The 22,414-nt window shown below is 42.4% G+C and overlaps 1 protein-coding gene across 1 annotated transcript in view; it reads right to left on the bottom strand.

Moving 5' to 3' along the window:
- LOC147683286 (serine protease HTRA1-like) overlaps nucleotides 1–22,414 on the bottom strand; it is a 567,779-nt gene that overhangs the window by 90,094 nt on the left and 455,271 nt on the right. The gene's annotated exons all lie outside the window — the stretch shown is intronic.

Below are 22,414 nucleotides of genomic sequence, written 5' to 3'. Positions count from 1 at the left end.
TGGGGGTTCTCTGTTGAATCTGTTATGTAAGTTCACATACCTGAGTGTTTCTGTTATGTGACGTATGTGTTCGAAGAATCGCCTCTATCAACCTAAGTCTGTCAAAACGAAACATAAATGCTGTTTTAGCCGGTAATACCTTAAAGGTTACAGTCTAATCGGTCTCTCATGGGTTAGCTACATACCTCGTAATCTTTGCTGTTGCGCTCTGTAACAACAAATGTAAACAACCTTAGATTCTGCTATGCTCTCAAAAAGTCTCTGAAATGACTAAACCCAAAAAGCAATCAAAAAAAATCACCACTGCATACCTTATCTTAATCAATCTAATCAAAGTATAACACGCAGGCTAAACTACACTGGTAGTAGTAACAACCACACACAAACACCGATTATACGAACATCTTATTATTCGACGGTTATCGGTAAATCGTTTAGACAACGTTAAGTTTGCTTTTGTGAAGGATATTTTCACCATTATAAGATGGCGTCAGCCTTTGATTAACTCTAGATCGTGAAGACTAAGAAAGTCCGTTTTTTAGTTTTACTTTTCAACTACGCAACCCTCGCGGAGTTTGCGGAGTTCATATAACTAGAGAACCCGTAGCGGAAGAGACATGAAAGCATTTGCGGACGGTGATTGTTCAAGGAGATAAAGTAGAACTCACAGGTATGAACAACACTGATATCCTAGAAGAGCCGTTGCGTATATAACCAAACTAGCCGACGGTAACTTATCATTATTTTTTCTGGTTCCGCAGACGCCAGTTAAAGAGAAGATAAGACACAGACACATTTGAAATTATGGTAAAAAATGACCTTAAGTCCCTGGGTTATAAGAAAACACGACACCACAACCTAACCAAACAAGAGCAGAACATCATAAACAATTTGGCAAATGATGAGACACTTACAATCCAACCGACAGACAAGGGCGGAGCACTTGTAATAATGGACACCCAGTATTATGAACACAAAGTGAATGAACATGTATCCAACCAAGAAACTTACCTACCATTACCTTCAGACCCTACCGCCATGTTACAAATCATGTTAAATGGATTACTGCAAACGGCCAAACAGAATGAAAGTGTAGATGACCAAACTTTAGAATTCCTCACTGAAAAAAACCCCAGGAGACCCCAACTGTACATGATCCCTAAGATCCATAAACATCCAACGAACCCACCGTTTAGACCTATTGTTTCGGGATGCGGGTCAATTTTTGACCCCCTCGGACAATACATTGACTATTATTTGCAGAAATTCGTACAACAGTGGGGATCTTACATCAAGGACACTACGGATTTCTTAAATAAACTCACATGGATACAGGAAGGGTTCCAAAAATATTGGATAATGTGCACCATAGACGTGGTGGCACTTTACACCTCTATACCACACGCAGCAGGACTCGAAGCCGCAGAATGGGCATTACTCAAACTGGAAGATGTGTCCACTGACAAAAAAATCTTTGTACTACAACTGTTGAAATTCTGCTTACGCAATAGCTACTTCATATGGAAAAACAACTACCATGCTCAACTTAATGGAACTTCGATGGGCTTTGCTGGAGCCCCAGCCCATGCAAATACATTCAAGGCCCAATTCGAGGCACAGAATATAATGAGTTCAAATGAATGGCCGCATGTGAAATTATATTGCCGATTCATCGACGATATTTTTTTGATCTGGGATGACACTAAGGAATCGTTGGAACAAGTGATCATGGGAATCAATCGAGTGGATGAAAGAATTCAATTCACACACAAGATACACAAGGAAGTTATTGATTTCTTGGATGTAAGGATCACAAAAACAGACGATGGATTCCAAACTGAACTGTACACCAAACCGACAGATCGGAACAATGCACTGATTTATACGAGCTTTCACCCAAAGAGCCTAATCAGAAACCTACCATTATCCCAGTTTATCCGGATCAAACGCATCTGCTCAAAGGTGCTAACTTGTGAAAACACATTGGCAAAACAAGTACAAAAATATGAGGAAAGAGGTTATCCGGCGGAAGCATTACAAGAGCAAATACAGAAGGTTGCACAAATGAACAGAGAGGAACTATTGAAACCCCGAGAAAGAACTAAAAAAAACAGGATGGTATTTGTAACCAAATACACAACTCAATCAAATAAGATCAGAAATATCATCAATCAGAGATGGGAACTATTGGCCATGGAGCGGGATTTTAATGGATTATTCAAAGAACCTCCATTACACGCATACACCAGAGGATTGAACTTGAAAGAGAAATTAAAACACAAGCATCAACCCCCACCGATAACAACACATAAAGGAACAATTCGGTGTCTCAACTGTACAAATTGCAATAATGTGATACTTGGCGATGTTTGTACCCATCCAACTTCAGGCAAACAAATACAGCTAAAACACACCAGTGATTGCAACACGCAGAATGTTGTGTACGGTATCAAATGCCCGTGTGGCAAGATGTATATCGGTAAAACGGAGAGAAAAATAAAAGTTCGGATCACTGAACATAAAAGCCGAATTCGCAATGTAAACTTAACCTCACCGTTAGTGCAACACTGGAGCTTAGAGAAACATAGCATCTCGCAACTCAGATTTCTAATCCTAGAACAGGTGCCTATAAAGCCAGGGATTAACAACCATCATAAATTATTACAACGAGAGTTGTTCTGGATTAAATACCTTAATACTATGGTTCCTACAGGCCTCAATGACAAATACGATTTAGCATGTTACCTGTAGCCAATTGATCTAATTAATATGCGTGGATCTGATTCAAACACAACATCAATACAAATGTATAAACACCTTTATAAAACACAGCTGTAGAACAATGCATATGATTCAAAGTGTAAATGTGCTCAATAATGTCTTATTGTACTTTTTCCGAGAGATCTGTAATGTGGAAAGTAATCTTGTAATTATTGTGCCACGGAAATAACCCAATCTTGTCACACACATTTGACAAACATTACCCATAATCAAAGTATAACACGCAGGCTAAACTACACTGGTAGTAGTAACAACCACACACAAACACCGATTATACGAACATCTTATTATTCGACGGTTATCGGTAAATCGTTTAGACAACGTTAAGGTTGCTTTTGTGAAGGATATTTTCACCATTATAAGATGGCGTCAGCTTTTGATTAACTCTAGATCGTGAAGACTAAGAAAGTCAGTTTTTTAGTTTTACTTTTCAACTACGCAACCCTCGCGGAGTTTGCGGAGTTCATATAACTAGAGAACCCGTAGCGGAAGAGACATGAAGGCATTTGCGGGACGGTGACTGTTCAAGGAAATAAAGTAGAACTCACAGGTATGAACAACAATGATATCCTAGAAGAGCCGTTGCGTATATAACCAAACTAGCCGACGGTAACTTATCATTATTTTTTCTGGTTCCGCAGACGCCAGTTAAAGAGAAGATAAGGTATGCAGTGGTGATTTTTTCGATTGCTTTTTGGGTTTAGTCATTTCAGAGACTTTTTGAGAGCATAGCAGAATCTAAGGTTGTTTACATTTGTTGTTACAGAGCGCAACAGCAAAGATTACGAGGTATGTAGCTAACCCATGAGAGACCGATTAGACTGTAACCATTAAGGTATTACCGGCTAAAACAGCATTTATGTTTCGTTTTGAAGGGACTTAGGTTGATAGAGGCGATTCTTCGAACACATACGTCACATAACAGAAACACTCAGGTATGTGAACTTACACAACAGATTCAACAGAGAACCCCCATTCAAATTTTAAAGACCAGATACTTATACAGTGAATTTTTTACTTTTTCAGAACTGCCCCTGACGAAGGCGCCACTAAGGTGCCGAAATGCATTGGGCTTCGTCGTGAAAATTGCTGAAATGTTATTTTGAACTATGTTGAAACCAAGTGGAATTTAAATGTTTATGAATCAAAGATTGAGTTTGAATATATGATGTTATGATTATGTTGAATAACAATATGAAATGTTGACAATGAAAAATATGATTAAATGTTAAATTGTTGACACATGAAAAAGAGTTGATTCACAGTACGTATAAAATCTAAAATTTATAAGGTGCGGAGCACCAAGTGAACAGTGCGCGATTAGGTGGGCACTACAACCCATCATAACCTCGTATTTATCCCAAGGAGTGACTATCCTTAATAATCGCGGCACCATTAGATTACAACCTAAATAAAGTTTAAAACGGAGTGCTCCTCACTAACCCAATTTACAAATCTACTTACCATATTCCTGTCACACCTTCTAGCCTCTAGTCTACTGATAACCTGTCATGTAATCTAACTAATACTGTATTGTTCTGGTTACTGGTTATGTATTTATTTGAGTGCTAACGGAGGGTGGTATACTTTTTTTTCTTTTGATATCCTTTTCTGGAACCTCATTGACTATTGCTGTGCTTTTATTTAGCTTATGGGCAGACTGAAATCTCTATTAAAAATGTACTCTCGTCATCCACATCTTTTCAAAATGGCAAATGAAGCTCCAAAGTCGGTCAGAGTTTCCTCCACAGGCAGCAAACCTAAGAGAGCCAAGAATGATCCCCCCTCACCCATTTTATCTTCTCAAAATCCAGTTCTCAACACTATTATGGATGAAGTGAGGGGTCTCAAGTCCTTTCTGTCCACACCAAATGAGAAGCTTTAACAAATAGAAGATCGATGGATTAACATGGAAATAAGGTGTTGGATGTGGAACAACGTATACATGACTTACATGATGTTTCTTCTAAAATCCCTACTTTGGAACAAGAAAATCAACGTCTCAAACTTCATACTGAGGACCTTAAAAACCGTAATAAATGCAACAACCTACGTCTTTATAACCTTCCGGAAAATATTGAAGGTCCAGATATGCTTTTATTCCTAAAGAACTTCCTGTCAGAACTTTTGGAACTTCCTCCTGATTGTTCAATAAATATTCAATGAGCACATTGACTTGGATGTCTTCAGCCTCATGCATCCAAGCCTAGCGGAATTATTACATTGTTCTTGGAATTTACAGACTTAATGCGTGTCCTCTCTGCTGCCAAAGCAAAACGTCATCTTAAATGGTCTGGCCACAACATCTTCTTGTCACAAGATCTCTCTAACGCTACTAATGCTAAACGGAAATAATTTTTATCTCTCAGACCTCAAATGAGACAACTGAATATTCGTTATGGTATTCTCCATCCTTGTCTATGTAGAATTACGCATAATGGTGCTTCCTGTTCCTTTGTTGAACCTGCTGAATTGAGCACTAATCTCCTAACTATTCCTTCGAATTTTGCTTCTGGTTCTTCCTCCCGTCCTTAAGTGCCTTCTTCTTTTATGCTCCTCACTTACCATGGCTGTTCATGATTCTTATCTTTCTATCTCTTTCTCTGTCGTTTGCACCTTACTCTTCACATCGTTGCTAAATTTCTTATCTTTGTTTCATCACTCTTGTACTTGACTGTTCTAAATACTCTATGCTTATTTTCTCCTCTGCTGTCGTTTCATCTCCCATCTGTGCAGGTGCGCCTCATGCTTCTTTTCTTGCTGTTTCCTCTTAAATATGGATTGTTTTCCTTGATATAGCTCTTTTTTCTTCTAGTTCTTCCTTATTTTTTCTTTCTCTGTCATTCTCTTTTTGTATTTTTTTCATGTTGGATAATACTTCACTTGCTGCATGTATCTAGTATTGTTATTTATTGTATGCTGAGGTATTGTTTACTCCCCTCTCATACATGGTGTTTATCTCCTTTCAGCTGTTCCCTTGCAGTCTGTCATCTCCTTCCGTGTATTACTCTCCCAACCCTCCAATATGTGTAACTTTGTCACGTGGAATGTTCGTGGTCTTGGTCATCCCATCAAGAGACAAAAGGTACTCTCTCTTCTATCAAAATTGAATGCTCAGGTTTCTTTTATTCAAGAAACTCATTGTAATGAAAAAGAATCGCTCAAGTTAAAACGACAATGTGTGGGTCAGGTTGTATTTTCTCCTTCATCTGGAAATAAGGGGGGTGTGGCGATATTGTTTCATAAATCATTACATGTGCATATTGTGTGTACACAAAACGATACAGATGGACGATGGGTAATGGCTAAAGTAATCATACAAAACAAAGAGTTAGTTCTCTTGAATATTTGCGACTCAGTCAGACCTGACCCTGAATTTTGGAATTCCATCAAGATTTTACTTTCTTCAGTTGATTGTCCAAACATTATAATTGCTGGTGACTTTAATCAATGGTTAGACCCTTTTTCTGATAGATTATCCAAGTGTAAATTTAATCCAGATAAATCCCATAAAGCCTTTCAATCTGCCATTGCCTCTCATTCATTATATGATACTTGGAAAACTTGTAACCCTGATTCCCTTGAATGTACTTTTTTTTCAAATGTTCTTCAAACCCTTCCAGGATTGATTATATTTTGGTTGGCAAATCCCTTCTCCCTTCACTTTTATCCTCGGAGATCTGATCTATTTTCATCTCTTTGACCATGCAGCTGTTCTCTCTGATTTAGACCTCTCCTTAAGGTACCCTAAATTTGGTCGCTGAAGGTTTAATAATTATTTGTTGTCTGACACCCTTTTCATCTCTAAGGCCACTAAGTTTATTAATGAATTTTTCACACTCAATAATCCGTCTAACACTTCTACTACCAATAATTGGGATGCATTTAAGGCCTCTTTTCGTGCTTTCACTATTTCATATGTTGCTAAGAAAAAGAAAACTAATCGTAATAAATACACAGCGTTAGTACAATACCTAAAATTATTGGAACATACATTTTTTACCTCTAAATCCCCTTCTGCTCTTCATGAATTGATTAAGGCCAAATCTGAACTCAATAAATTGGCTACTGTTGAAGCTTGCAATGTCCTTCTCAAGATTAAATCTAAATATCATGGGGGTAAAAATAAAGCGAGTAGGATGTTGGCCACTTACCTAAAAATTAAATCTGAATGCAAACATATTGGTCCTACTTTAAATGAATCTACCAATGCGCTTGCTTCATCGGATGATGATATTTCTAATGTGTTTCATGACTATATTCCGATTATACATATCCTTCTCCTCAAAATTTAGATACCTTCTTATCTGGTCTCCCCACTCCTCCTACCTCCTGATGAATTTGACCTATTGGAGAGGGATGTTACTTTACAGGAGATAACGGATGCTATTACGTCCTTGAAAAACTCAAAAGCTCCTTGACCTGACAGCCTTTCTCTTGAATTTTACTCTACATTTTCAACTATCTTTACTCCCAAACTCTTGGCTCTTTTTAATTCTTTTATTGCTGACTCCAAGGCTTCTGGCTCCTTTATGGAAGCTTTGATTGTTCTTATTCCCAAACCTGATAAGGATCATTCCCTATCTACTGCCCCATATCATTACTTAACTATGATTGTAAGATATTCGCTAAAATCCTTGCCACTCGTCTCGAAACCATTATTCCATTATTAGTTAAAACTGATCAATCAGGTTTTATTAAAGGCCGACTGGCTGCTGATAATGCTCGAATGTTTGCTAATGTCATTTCCCTAGGCAAAAAAATTAAATCCCCTCTGGCAGCTCTGTCCCTAGATGCTGAGAAGGCTTTTGACCAAATTAACTGGCAGTTCATGTTTAGAACACCTCAATGGTTTGGACTTGGCCCAACCTTTCTTTCCTATATTAAATTATTATACTCTCTTCCCCGCACTAGTATCTTCGTAAATAATCGTTTCTCCATTTTTTTTTCCTTATCTAGAGGTACACATCAGGGTTGTCCACTATCTCCTTTATAACTTGTTTTATGCCCTGAACGTATTTGTGTCAATAAGCTTATCGCTGGTCTTACATATAACTCTCTAGAAACTAAGATGTCGGCATACGCTGATGGTATATTATTATATAGGTCTAATCCTCATACTTCCCTTTCTCCCTTTTGGATGAGGTTAATTTGTATTCCAGTATTTCTGAGTATAAATTGAACTTCTCAAAAACAGAAGTACTGCCATTGAACTCCTTATGTTTCCAATATATGTTTAAGGACACTAACTTCACTTGGTGCCCCACTAAAATCAAATATCTTGGAATATGGTTCTCTGATACCTTACATATCACAATTAAATACACCTTTAATGAATCCCTCTCTTATATTTTTCACGAATGAATTCCATATGTACAAAATTCCTATGGAATAAAAAATATCCTCATATTTCCCTTTCAAAACCTAAACGCCCTAAATCTGAAGGAGGTGTGCGGTTTCCGGAACTCAAAGCCTACCACACTGCATTTTTAATTAGACACTTTTTTACCCTTTCATATGAATTTGCTAATACCCCTATCCCACGATGAATTACTTTTGAACGTTCCCTATTAAAAGATTTTTCGCAATGTGATCTACATGTCTGACTGTACCTTCATATCTAATCATCCCATTTTAAAATACTCCCCAAACCTACTATATAACATATTCGTGAATGGACTCGACCCATTTCGAAGTTTTTTATCCTCTACTATTTGGTACAACAAATACAATAAATATAAAAGCAAATCGTTTTACTACAAAAATTGGAAGTCGAAAGGAATTATTTTTGTCCATCAACTCATTCTCCACAACTCTGTTATTCCCTTTTCTGATCTATAATCTCAGTATCATTTACCCGACACATTCCTTCATGAATATACATTAATCTCAACAGCCTTACAGTCTCAATTAGCTACTTTTATTTTCCTAATGTTTCTACTTCACTTACACCATCTACACGTTGTATAATATTTCTCATGAACATAAGCCAAAAGCAGCCCATATCTATAAATTACTATCCTTACATGTTACTGAAAGACCTAAATCCCCTACAGAATTAGCATGAGAAACTGATGTGTCTGTTACATTATCTATTTCTGATTGGGATACATTATGGTCTAAGTTATTAAAAACTTCAGCTGCTGCTCGTATTACTCAGTCGTTATACTTTATTTATAATAGAGCAGTGATTACTCCTGTTTGTATATCCAAGTTCTCCCCTTCCTCATCCCCCCTATGCTGGTCCTGTTCTGAATTTAATGGAACTTTAACACATCAACTTTATGAATGTTCTAATGTTTTGGCCTTTTAGCGCTCTATCTGGTCTATATGTATGAAAGGTTTTAACTGTGATATAACGCTATCACTGAAAAATTTGATTTTTGGTTCATCTTCGCCCGATTTAGATTTAGGTCATCCTTTATCTTTATTGTTCGATTTATTTATTGCATTAGCTTTTAAAGTTATTCTTTCACACTGGAAAGATAATTCTAAACTATCTCCTGTTATTTGGTGGAACTTTATTTGTGATGAACATAGAATTGCTACTGTCTCTTTTTCCACTCTATCTCAGAAAATTTTATCAGATCTTCTTTGGCTGCCCATTACATCTTATCTTTCTTCACATTCACCTATATCTTCTTAGTTTTACTTTGCTCTAATTTTCTTCTCCTTCTGTTTTTTTTCTTTTTCTTTTGCTCTTTGTTTCTTTTCCTGTTAGCATTTTTTCTCCGCATATTTGTATATTATATGCTCATATATCATTTGCAATATGTTTATTTTTCAGTAAATGTTGTTATCTTTTTCTTTTCTTGTTTTTCCTGTTTTTATTAAAAACTCAATACAACTTCTTAAACAAAAAAAAAGTACAGATGCCTAAATAATAGTATGTATTTGATAGTTCCGAAAAGCTCGCTTTTGCTAGTCTATGGGTAGATGAGTCCAGTCGCAACTTAAAGGGATGTTGCAAAATTATGGTATTTAAAGATCACTGTATATGTGCAGTGCGCCCTTCACTTATAGCTACCTCACTTTTTTTTCCTTACCTCTTCAATCGCTTTGCTAAAACAGTGAATTTAGTGCCTGTTTATCTCATAAATACATTAAACTCACGGAATGGTAAGCCAGAATCTGTAATTAACACATTGCATGTTTTTTCAAAACAGTGGCGTTTTGAGGAAGGCCAACGAATATAGCTTTTAATGCAAACAAACAAAAAAAAGAAATGTTTTCAGTAATAATTCCTAACGGAATAAGGCAATGAATGCAGTTATTGGCAATATGTTTACATGTTGCAGGGAGTACGAATTCGCACTAACAGGGCCAAAGGTGCCTTTTCGGACAATTTTGTTATATATAATTTTTGGGGTCATTACAATCTTGCAGAAACATTAAAATGCCAAGGAAAGCGTGTTTCAAAAGACAGGATTGAATTGTGTAATCATTAACCACCACGTTTGTCTTACATAGCACCCAGAAGTGTCCCCAAGGCACAACAGAGGTGTGATATAAAGAACATGATTAACTAAATAGCATATTTGCGAGATGGGTCTTTCAGGCTGCTGTGACCATTGCGTTATCATCACACTATATGATCCTTTTCTTGTATTCACTGATGGTAAAGCCCAGATGTTCCCTTTCCAGAAATTCACACATAAAAGGGGGATTGGAGGTTCAGTCTGATGTGTGCTGAATTCTATTCGTAGTCATAACTTTCAAACTGTCACATTAATTTGCTTGTTTCTTTATACACAGAACATTTAAAAATATTGCACAGATAACTGGGAATATAAAGGCCGCGAACATACAATTCTAGCTAGGATTATGTTTAGTTAAAACATGCACTCAATGCACTGATGCTTCACTTAGTCCTTCATATTATTAATGCTTTATTGGGCTAACTTACAGGTAGCCAAGAGTTGTCGATTATTATAAATTCCAAATTTCTGTCACAGTTTTTCAAATATTACTACCTTTAGTTCAACACAGCCATTGACGGACTGATCAACTGTTAACAAGTCCATCCCCAAAGGTTTTCTTTAGTGGTGGCTGTATTGTGTTAGCCGAGTTCATTCTTCCTGATGTTGTTTTCGGCTTGTTTTCTTGTTGATCAGGAAATGTGGGGTCCCCAGCAGCAGGATGAAACAACGATAACTAGATAGGCACAGTAAAGTGCGTGGTCTCTGTACCTGACCATCATTAACATGTCACAAACAATATTTGGGGGCAGATAATGTGCATTCCAGCCTTAGAAACCCACAAGAAATTTTAGCCTCACTCGGAAAAGTGTGTTAATTGGTCTTCTGCCCTACCACTTTCAAATCCCACCAGCTGCCAGTGTCACTGGAATGGACAGTCTGTTATTGTTTTTTTTAAACTTGATTTATTTACATTTTACAACAATACACATTCATCTTTGCTTTATCGAATCTGAAAATCGAAAGAGCAGCATTGTCCCAAAAGTGTGAGCAAGCAAACGAAAAACAAAACGCAAACAAAGAGAACATTACTTAAAACAGACAGGAGGCTACTACATACCGCACATCACCATGTTAGAGACAGTATGCCGCGGGCCGGCTTTCGGGGAAGGCACAGCATATCAAAGTTCCTATCAGCCACTTCTTTTGACCCTGCTATGCGCAGCCTGCAAACATCAGGTTTCATCAGCCATCGAGGAGAGTTGACCTAGGCTGTGTGCACATCTGCATGGGAGTCTAGTGACTGTGAAGAGTCAGGTGTAACTTGGACAGAAAGGGTTGGAACATGCAGTGTTTTTAGCCAGTTTAGGTAGTAGCTCCCAGAAAATCGACAGTTGAGTATGGCTGAAAGTAACGTCTTGAATCCAAGCCTTTACCGCGGGCGCATTTGTGGCCCCCCAGTGTATGGACACTCTGCGTTTAGCCATCAAGAGTAGCAGAGCATGTAATTTACGGTGCTCAGCCTTAGTATCTTTTACATAACCTCTAGAAGCCCAATGACCGGCTGACTCACGCTCGGTACCCCCAATACTACATGAAAATTGCTAAAAATGGCTGTCCAGAAGGAAGCAATGAGTGAGCAGTACCAGGACATATGTAAAAAGATGGCAGTGGCATAACCACATCTCCAACATCTTGAATCTGGCCTCAACCCCATGCAATATAACTGTGTGAAGGTTCTACAGAACCTATGCAAGTATTTAAAGTGTATTCATCTCAATTTATAATTAGGTGAAAGTAGCTGGAGTTGGCAGCAACATAAGACCCATTTTTCATCCATCGCCTGACCACCAAGCTCTACATTCCAGACCTCCTGGGCCGTAGGTATAACCAAAGGTGCTGTGCTTTGCATAGAGCAGTAGACTCTGGTTATTAATCTACTGGAACCTGACGAGCTTGTCAACTGTTCTAATACTTGTAATTGTTCGGGGGGTTTTGGAAAGGTGGCATGTAATGGCCAGCAAGTGGCTCTAATCTTAAAATCGGGAAATAGCTCCGAGAATCTCTTCGAGCCCTCAGCAAGAAATTCCGGTGGAGTACAGAACATGTCTACAGGGTACAGATCCGTGAATGTTTCGAGTCCCATTGATTTGGCCAATGCCACGTTTCCATCATCAGCAATGGCTGGGAGCTGTCGGTTATGAGGCAAAAGAACGGAGGGGTGTATAGTATCTCCAGGCCAGCTCTGATGCGTAACCTGTCCCAGGCCCACCGTTGGGTTTCGAATGTCTATCCCAACCCTGGTACAAAAAAACATCAGGAGGGAGGTAGAGTATAGAAGTAGGATTCTTACTCCACGGGCACAGTTATATAAACAAAAGGAATCCTACGTACAGTGGAAAGGGAAAGTGTCTACCACAGGTGTGGGGACACTCAGTGTTTTGTAAAATACCCCTCACACACCAACAGGCCCCTTGGTGTCATGCTTCATCATAGGGGTCTTCGCACCCCTCTAACGGGATGCGGCGTGCTGCGACCTACGACTACGCGGGAGCACTGAAAGTATGGACTATGTGTGGTGTATGTGGTGAAAGTTGTTGGGGTATTTTAATGTGAGTGGTGGGATATAGTGAAGGTTTAAAAAGTACCTGGCTCGTGGGTGTATAGGAAAAAAGCTTTATTCACACCCCGGGCTGGTACTGTTAAAAGAAGTGCAGTGCGAGGTAATTATCTGTCGTGACTATGGACAGTACCTCAGGTGTGCGTCGACATGTTTCGGAGCATATGCTCCTTCTTCAGGACGGGGGCACACCAGAGGAGCAGCGTGTGGGGTAGCACGGAGGAAAACTCGTCCCGAGTCTATTGCAAAATTAGCAATCAACCCCAGACGTTCTTGAATGCTCATGAAGCAAGACAACCTTTTACAATGAGTTATGCAAATGCATGGTCCTGAGTCAAAAACCGCTGTAGGCACATTATAGCCTTATATCTAGCATTAAAACACTGTAAATAGTCCTGCACTTTTGGTAATTTACACAAACTATAGAGATACGTGAGTAAGGTGGGGAGGTTGTGCCCCCGTCCTGAAGAAGGAGCATATGCTCCGAAACATGTTGACGCACACCTGAGGTACTGTCCATAAGCACGACAGATAATTACCTCGCACTGCACTTCTTTTAACAGTACCAGCCCGGGGTGTGAATAAAGTTTTTTTCCTATACAACCACGAGCCAGGTACTTTTTAAACCTTCACTATATCCCACCACTCACATTAAAATACCCCAACCACTTCCACCACATACACCACACATAGTCCATACTTTCAGTGCTCCCGCGTAGTCGTAGGTCGCAGCACGCCGCATCCCGTTAGAGGGGTGCGAAGACCCCTATGATGAAGCATGACTCCAAGGGGCCTGTTGGTGTGTGAGGGGTATTTTACAAAACACTGAGTGTCCCCACACCTGTGGTAGACACTTTCCCTTTCCACTGTAAGTAGGATTCCTTTTGTTTATATAACTATCCCAGCCCTGGGCCTTCAAAATTTTTTGATAGATGGCCACCTGAAGGCAAACAGGGGCTGCAATGTCTGCCTCGACAACCACATGTGGCTGAAACAGGATGGGATGCAACCAGAAATGCAAAAACTGTGCTTGTGCACAATACGCATATAGAGGCATGTCCGGAGCCCCTAACCCACCCTGTGTAAGGGGGAGAGTGAGTGTTTCCCAGGTAACATGTGCTTGCTTCTCTGCCCAGACCAGAGAAATCATGAGAGACCGAAAGATTTAAAAAAAATGCTTGGATAAGTAGAATTGGTATATTGATAAATAGATAAAAAAATGTTGGCAACACAACCATTTTTGCGATGGCTATTCTGCCAGCGAGAGATCTGCAGTTTAGCCCACATCTTTATTTTCCCTTCCAGCCAGGAGATTAGCCAGGAGATTAGCATGGCTAAAATTCAAATTCCATATCTCTTGTTCATCCCGGTTGTGAGAAGTTGGCCTGATATATGATGCTTACTAGTTCTAGTGATCACCTTGTATCAGTCCAAACAACCCTTATGGTGATTGGTTGTAAGTCAACCTTATAGACCAGCTATCCTAATGGTAGCATGGACAAAGCAGTTTTAGGCTAAACTCTTTTGGCACGTGAAGCCAGCTGTTTTACCACATATAACCCCTTGAATACCAAGTGAAAGGACACCACACAGGTTGTTATGAAAATAAACAAGTATTTATTAACTAACATACACCTCTGAACTCTTTATGAGATCAGAGGGCTAAGCACATGACAATACTAAGAAGGAAATACGAGTTAGCACAATATTTACACGTGTGCCTTAGGGGCACGACAAACCATATACTGGAAACAATGGAATGCGAGGAAAGAAAGTACTGTAAGGAGATCCAGAGGCTGGAGGATCGCTGGGACTACGCTACAAACTAGGTAAGTAAGGAGCAGGAGGCCCACGGGACTCACGTGCAGAGTGGAAACTCTCACGCGGGATGCGTACCAACGTCTATGGATGCTACAGTTTAAAGAGTTACGGATTCCGGACGAACCCGGCTGGCTGGAGGAAAAACAACAGTGGACCTGGACACTAGGATAGTGAACACGGACTTCAGCACCTAGAAGCTTTAGTTACCTAACCAACAGGCTGCGGGTGCATAGGGCTGAAGTGGTGTCGGGTTTGCTGCGTTGATCCGGTGGAGCCTGAAACAACTAGTTGCTGGCAGGCGGCCAGATGGAGGAGTCCGGTGGTTCTAAGGGTGGAACTAGGAAGAAGAAGTCCTGAAAGGGAAGGGGACAGAGTCTCGGTCACTAGCCAGTGACGGTGCTGGAACCAGGAGGGAACCAGATGCTGTCGCCGCGTTCAGGTGGAAGAAGGGTCGCTTCTCTCTGTAGCTGCGCGGACCAGGAGCTGTTCTTCATGACTAGGCTAGAGGCACGAGCTGTCCCACGTAGTCTGCTGCTGTTGGCGGTGTTGGATCGTCGATCTGGTCAACAGGCCTTGGCAAGTGCAAGCCACGCGGTGGGACAAAGATGGCGTCCGGTGCGGACCAGGAGGGTCCGGGGTGCTCCTCTTTTACAAGGAAGCAAGGGCCAGTCTGGGGGACCAGACCAGAAGTGTTGAAATCTTCGGGGCGTCGTCTCAGAGGTCACTAGCCAGCCGACAAGTGACCAGACAACAGGAAAAGCAGCAACCAGGCAAAAGGGCCCCACGCAGATCACGTGGATGCTGGGGGGCTGATCTTTGATGCAGGAGCTGCGTCGGTGTGGGGCTTCTCAGACCCCAGTGCACTCACTCGAGGATGCCTCGGCGGTCGTGCTGGAAGCGCTGTGCAGGTTTCTTCAAGATGGCCGTCTCCAAGTTGCTCGTCGCACCCACGGGTCCCAGCTGTGCTGTGGATGTGGGTAGAGGTCAGAGGAGTCTGGAGGTCCGGGTCTCATCGAGCTGGGTCGTCGGGTTCCAGGAAGGAAGGACTTGCAGCAAACCGCACAGGAGCTTGATGGTGCCTGCAGAGCAGGATGGTCACTCCCTGACCATAGGGGAGATTCTTCAGTCTTCTGATAATCAGGAGGGCGAAGGTCAAGAGTTCTTCATGGAAGTTGTCAAGATTAATCTAATTTGGAATGGGACCAGCTCCTACCTTTATTCAGCTAAAGGGGGCTGCACTATGACTAGGTCCCTCCTCTGGGCGGGACCAGGAAGGGGGGTGATTACACCCCCTTTCCTTTGTCCGGTCTTGTGCCAGCTCTGGGGCTGGAGTGCCCCAGGAACTGGTTTGGACCGGTGTATGCACAGGGACACCTTGTGTGCCCCAGGCATGTCTCATTCCTTTCAGCCCTGTCCTACCTAATACACAAAATCCTGTCTGGGGTGGTGTTAGCACCTCCCAAGGCAGGAAACCCTTTGTCTGAGCCTCCCTTGCTGGAAGGACTCCCAGCAGCAGGAGGTCAGACTTGTGTCTGTGGTGGCAGCATCCATTTTGTGATGCTGAGGCTCAAGTTAACTTTAACCGGGGTTCTCAGTTACATACATGTCGTGTCCCTCTAGAAGGGTGGAATGCTACCCCCGTTGCCAGAATTGGCGAGGGGGTAGTATTCCAATTCGTATGACACCTTACTCGACATGTTTTGGTAATGCTATACCAAAGTTAGCATTTGACCGCGAGGTTCATAATGCACTTAAGAGTATATGGTATAGCGTTATCATGGAACAGCTATTAGGACTTGGTTCTGCAAGCTGCAAACGGGCTCAGCTCATGCCAGAGCACCATCTCACATAATTCCAAGCACTCTGCCTTCAGGATTGATAAGGCCTGCCATAGGAGTGACTGATAGGAGAATATGTGTCCATTTTAGGGTTAGATATAGGGATACTATATCTAAAGCAAAGGGTGGTTACACCACCTTGCCCCAGCTGATTGATCAGCCAGTTGTGTCAGATTTGGATGGCCAGCCAGGGGTGGCATAATACATGCTGCAGCCCCTGGTAGGCCCTGGGTGCACCTATGCCCTGGGTACCTAAGGTACACTGTACAGGGGCTGATAAGGTGACTCAGTATCCAATTAGATATGTACCTAGAGTACATGGAATCCATTTTACAGAGAGAGCAGTGGGCCTGGGGTCCTGAATAGCAGGGCCCCAGGTCAACTAAGTCGACAAACCAGCAAAACACCAGGCAAAAAGTTGGGGGCAACCATAGTCAGATATCCACCTTCCTACATGGGTTCAACCAGATGCCTAGATATTTGAGCAGGCCATTCGTCCATTTCAGCGGGTATTCCTGATTGAAAGATTTAGTCGCCGTGGTGAGAGGAAACAAGGTGGATTTGGACCAAATTATAAAAATGCCTGACAGGCCACCAAATGTTGTGAGTTCTCTGACTAATGGCTCTAGGTTGACCTCTGGGTCATTTATGTACAGCGTCATATCATCTGCATATAATGAGACTAGTAGCCCCCTGGTGCTGAACCCCAACCCTCTTGCTGCATGATGTTGGCGAATCCTGGCCGCGATTGGTTCCATTGCTATTGCAAACAGGAGCTAGGACAGGGGGCATCCCTGCTGTGTCCCCCAGGAGATATAAAAGGGGTTTCAGATCATGTCGTTCATGCGCAGAGTTGCCAAAGGTTTTGTGTACAATAGTCTGATTAGTGCTATGAAGTTTAGACTGAATACGATCCACCCCAATATGGTAAACAGACAGGGCCATTCCACTGAGTCAAACGCTTTTGTAGCGTCCAGGAACGCCACAAGCGCATTGGCTTCAGGATTCAGGTAGTGCAGCACTGTGAAGAAGGTGCAAAGGTTATGGGCTGTGGATCTGCCGGGAATAAACCCGTATTGATTGGGTCTCGCTATCATAGGAAGTAAGGGCTGTAGTCTATTGGCCAGTAATTTGGCATACATTTTGGCATCTATATTAATTAAAGAAAGTGGGCTGTAGGAATCCATCTCCTGGCAGGGTTTCTCGGGGTTCAACAGCGTCAAGATAATCACCTCTCTCATTGAAGGGGGGAGCTCGCCGGTATCTTGAGCTTCCTGAAATACCACCAGCAGGTGACATGCCAGTAAATCAGCATAGGCCTTATAGAATTCAGTAGTTAACCCGTCTGACCAAGGGGCTTTGTTTTCAAGCAGACTGCCAATCACCTGCAGGATATCACTGGACGTGAAGAGCTCATCCAGGCATTCCTTATGTGCCCTACCCAGCTAGAGCAGCTCTATAGACTCAAGAAAGGGTTAAAACTCCTCTGGCACAGTCCAATGCGTGGCTGTGTATACCTTGGTGTAAAATTTTGTAAATTCCTCTAGGATCTCACGAGGGCCTCTTAAGGTGTCCTCAGCATATTTGCTAGGGTATTTTCAGGCCTGTCTCCCTCCCTGTAGCGTCTGGCTTGTGTGTATTTTCCCATATATTTTACCACACGTTGAGCCTCTGTCTCAAATTCAGTGACAAGCTCCCTAATAATAGGAAATATTGCAGGGTCCTCTGCTTTATGCTAATTAGTCTCTAGGTCCCTGATTCGAGTCTCAAGAGAAGCCAGCGTACCACTGATAGCCTTGAGCACACCTGCATGGTGTGATATGCACTTGCCCCATATAACCACCTTAAATGCCTCCCAAAGTGTTGGGTATGTGGACATAGAACCAGCATTTGTTTCAAAATATTCTTCAATGTCCTTATGTATCTCCTCTCTAAAAGCTGAGTCCAGAAGGGCATTCAGGGCCAATCTCCAGCTAAAAATCTGTGGTGAGATATTGGGGATTGTCACTTATAACAGGCAAGAGGCGTGGTCGGACAGCATCCTGGAGAAGTGTGTGTTATCAGAAGTCCAGGCTGCGATGTCATGCGACACCAGCCAAAAGTCTATACGGGACCTTGCCCCATGGTACGCTGATACACATGTTCCCTCCATTACTCTGGGTGTCTCGTCATCCAGATGTCTGTCAACCCTCTGTCCCTCATTAGCGCGTTTATAGCAAGAGTGCATACTGCGGGATGCGTCTTTCCTGTCCAGTGTGTCGGATAACACAGCGTTAAAATTCCTACCCATAATCATACATATATCTATGTGATGTCTACCTAGAAAAGCACGGAGTAGCCTAGTTTTCCTACAATCATTCAACCCGTGTATATTCCAAGTTAAAAATCTAAAGTTTGTCATGTCCTCTTGACATCAATATACCCGCCGAATAGTCCTATCATAGTGCGCTGTAGTTGTGTGCGGAGTACCCCCTCCTGTACCCCCAGCTGGAGCACCAGCCAACCCGGTCGATCTTGACTATGTCCATCGTGTATGTGGTCTATAACCGTAGTGCGTGTAAAAGTGTACAGCGCTCTCCTGTCTAAATTACCAACTGCAACATCCCTTCCCACCCACCCACCCACACCAACCCCCCAATTAGGTTGTGCATGAAATCCATTACAAAACATATGTAACAATGTGCCCCAGGTCAAGACCCGGTAGCAGAACTTGAGAGCTCTCCCTGGAGGCACGAGGTCGCCGACACACAGCCCTGCCCGAAGGCGGGGTGGCCGAGCAATATCTAGGGCACCTGTAGTGCGTGGTTACCAACAGTGCTCCATGCCCATGACGTGCTTATTGTACATGATTCCAACCCAGCAGACAAGTCGGCTGGCTGTGTCATCCTGCCTCCATCCACTCAAAGTCTTGGAAGTTAGGAACAAAGACTGGACACCAATAACAAGTAGCATTCAGTCATTATCGCTGAGGGTCTTTTCAGGACTTGATTGACCTTTGGTGCCTATCTTCCCTCACACATGCTTAGCAAACTTCTTTGGTGATTTAGCATTGGTGAAAAAAATGGGTGGTGCCATTGTATGGGACTTTCAGTTTTGCGGGGTACAGTAGAACATACGGGATCTCTGCCTGTAGAAACAGGCATTTGACTGGCACAAATTCACGCCTTGCCGCCTGGACTGTAGAAACGAAGTCAGGAAAAAATTAGACGGTGTTGCCTTGGTATTCAATGGACCCCTGCCCTGGCTAGGTGAAGCACCACATCTCAGTCCCAGTAATTCAGCAGCCGGACCAGGATCTGTCAAGGAGGGGAGCCCATAGGAGGCCTAGGGACCAGGGTGCAGTGTGCTCGCTCAACAATAAATACTGACGATAGGTCAAACCCAAACAAGTCTTGCAGCAGCTCTTCCGCATATGAGTCCATCTTAGAAATGACAGTTGTCTCGGGAATTCCCATTATTCGAACGTTGTTACACCTAGACCTGGCTTCTAAGTGATAATTTTTGGCTCAAATCAGGGTCAAGACCTTGTCCATTTGTAACAACTGTTCCTTGGCCTCAACTTGAAAGTCATGGGCATCCGAGGAGCGATTCTCTAGTTGGTCCACCCTAGATTTATGTGTGTCAACCCGTTTCTTAACCTGATCCAGTTGTGAGGTAAGCCTGTCACGTTTGGTGGCAATAGTCTTAAGGCTGGACCTCATTTCCAGTAAAAGAGCACCCATGTCTTCGCTGTGATCCTCTGTTGGCATCGTTGGGAGGTTGTCCCCTTCCCTTTCAGTCCCGGAGTCTGTTTGTTGTGTGTGTTGTTTATTGTCAAAGGATAACTTTGACTGCTTGGTATCTGTCTTCCCCATCTCTGTACTGATCTGCAGATCTGATTCAATAGTAGTAAGAGTTTGCCCCACCGGAGCAGCACAATTCATGGTGCACAACCTGAGACCACTAGTCGCTGCATCGCCAGGCAGATCCTTCAAATGGAGCAGTGGGCCCCTACCTACAAGGCTGCGTCCACCCAAGCACAGCAGATCGGTTTGTATTTGGGCGTAGGAGAGGCACTTGTTGTACCTGCAGGCTATAGCCTCTGTTGAGATGCAATCCTCCAGCACACGCGTTGCTGCCCACTCACAAGCCAGTTGACGCTTACAGCATCAATGAGTGAGTCACCCTGTCCATGTGGTGAGCCGCTGTATTGTTACTTTACTGGTGTTTAACACCCTAGTGCTGTCTCCTTCCGTGGCCGATCCTTTGTATCAGGGGCCCAATTTGCCAGTAAAACAATAGTGTGTTAGACCCAGCGGGACCTTGCAGGCATCTGTTGCCCAGTCCGATGTTTGTCTGGTGAGGCCAGCGATCAGCCAGCAGCCCCAGCAACTCACTCTGCAGGGGCTCACAGAGATGGGAGGCCCACACCTGATCTGGGGTGCAAAGTGAGCCACAGCATACAACGATCATTTCTCCCACAGAGCAACATCATTTTGTTCACTGCAATGTCAGGAACATGATTTCTGATGCTGTTAGCGCCGCTGGTGCAAATTAAGGTCGGCCGGCAGAGCTCACTCAAAGAGCGGCTATCTTGCTGCTCGGTGAGACCATGCCCCGACAGTCTGTTATTGTACCTGTTTTTTGATTGTTGAGTTCGCAGCTCTCAAACTCCCTGACAGACCTTTTGCTGTTGCCCTCGCTACCCTGACAGTCAAGTGTGGAAGGAGTGTACTTGGCTGAGTTTGCAGAACCACAGCAAGATCAACCTCAGTATACTAGTAGCCATTGATATCACCTCATGATTAAAGCCTAGAAGAGTCTGCATGCCCTGTTTAGCAGATAGAGCATAGTACTATCAAGAAACCTTTATGACAAAATACTATTATCAAGAATACACTATTAAGAGGTTCATACAAATATTATCATTAGGTCAGTGTCATAAAAATAAAAATAACGACCAAAAATGCATTTTGTTGTCAATGCAATAAGTAATAAGGTTGTTAAAAATCTTAGCAATTACTGATACGGAGAGGTGTAGAAACTTGTCAGCCTTTGAGAGACTAGTAATTTGTCGATTTGATCCAGTGCTTGAAATGGAAATATAGAAGTGCAGGTACTCTGTGCCAGAGTACCTGCTTGTTTCTGAGAAGTGCTGGTACTCTCCAATTAAAAGTATTACATTTCTCTTGAGAAGTTCTGGTACTCTACCTATCAAAGTAAAAAAGTGCCGATTCTCAGTACCGGACAGGCCCATTTGAAGCACTGAATTGATCTCAAAGTAAACATGTACTCAAGAAGAAGTAGCGGTCCCCCGAAAAAGGCAGGTTTGGCATCCCAGTATATTACCATCAACGAATGTCCATCCTTATCTTAAAGGTATGCTCCTGCAATTCCAATGAGAAACAACCATGTAAAGTTTAAGATTGGAGAAGTCATTTTCAGTTTTGGCACATAGTAGCAGCCGCAAGGAACCACACGCATTGGTAATAGAAGCTTTTGCAGCAATCTCCCGTTCTGACACATGGTGGCAGCAAGTAACCACACATTGGTAATATAAGGAAATTTGAGCAGCAATTTCCAGTTGTGACACATGGTGGCAGCAAGTAACCACACATGGGTAATAGAAGCAGATTTGAGCAGCAATTTCCAGTCCTGACGGTGGCAGGAAGTAATCACACACTGGTATCAGAAGATGATTTAAGCAGAAATTCCAGTCCTGACAGATGATGGCAGCAGGTAAGCAACCATACATTGGTTATATAAGCAAGTTGGGAGGAAACGTAATTTGTGAACGATCGTAGAAAATAGATATTCATTGTCCTCATCCAATTTAAAGTATTATCATCGGGTATTGGCATTTCACATCAGGAAACGATGTTCGACTAGTAGCTTTACTAGCCCCAGTTGACACTTCTAATACATTCTTTATGATTTCTGTCTTTCACCTTGTTTGC

The sequence above is a fragment of the Lissotriton vulgaris genome, chromosome 11 (genome assembly GCF_964263255.1).
Source record: "Lissotriton vulgaris chromosome 11, aLisVul1.2, whole genome shotgun sequence".
NCBI lineage: Eukaryota > Metazoa > Chordata > Amphibia > Caudata > Salamandridae > Lissotriton > Lissotriton vulgaris.
This window is presented reverse-complemented; position numbering and strand designations above follow the sequence as displayed.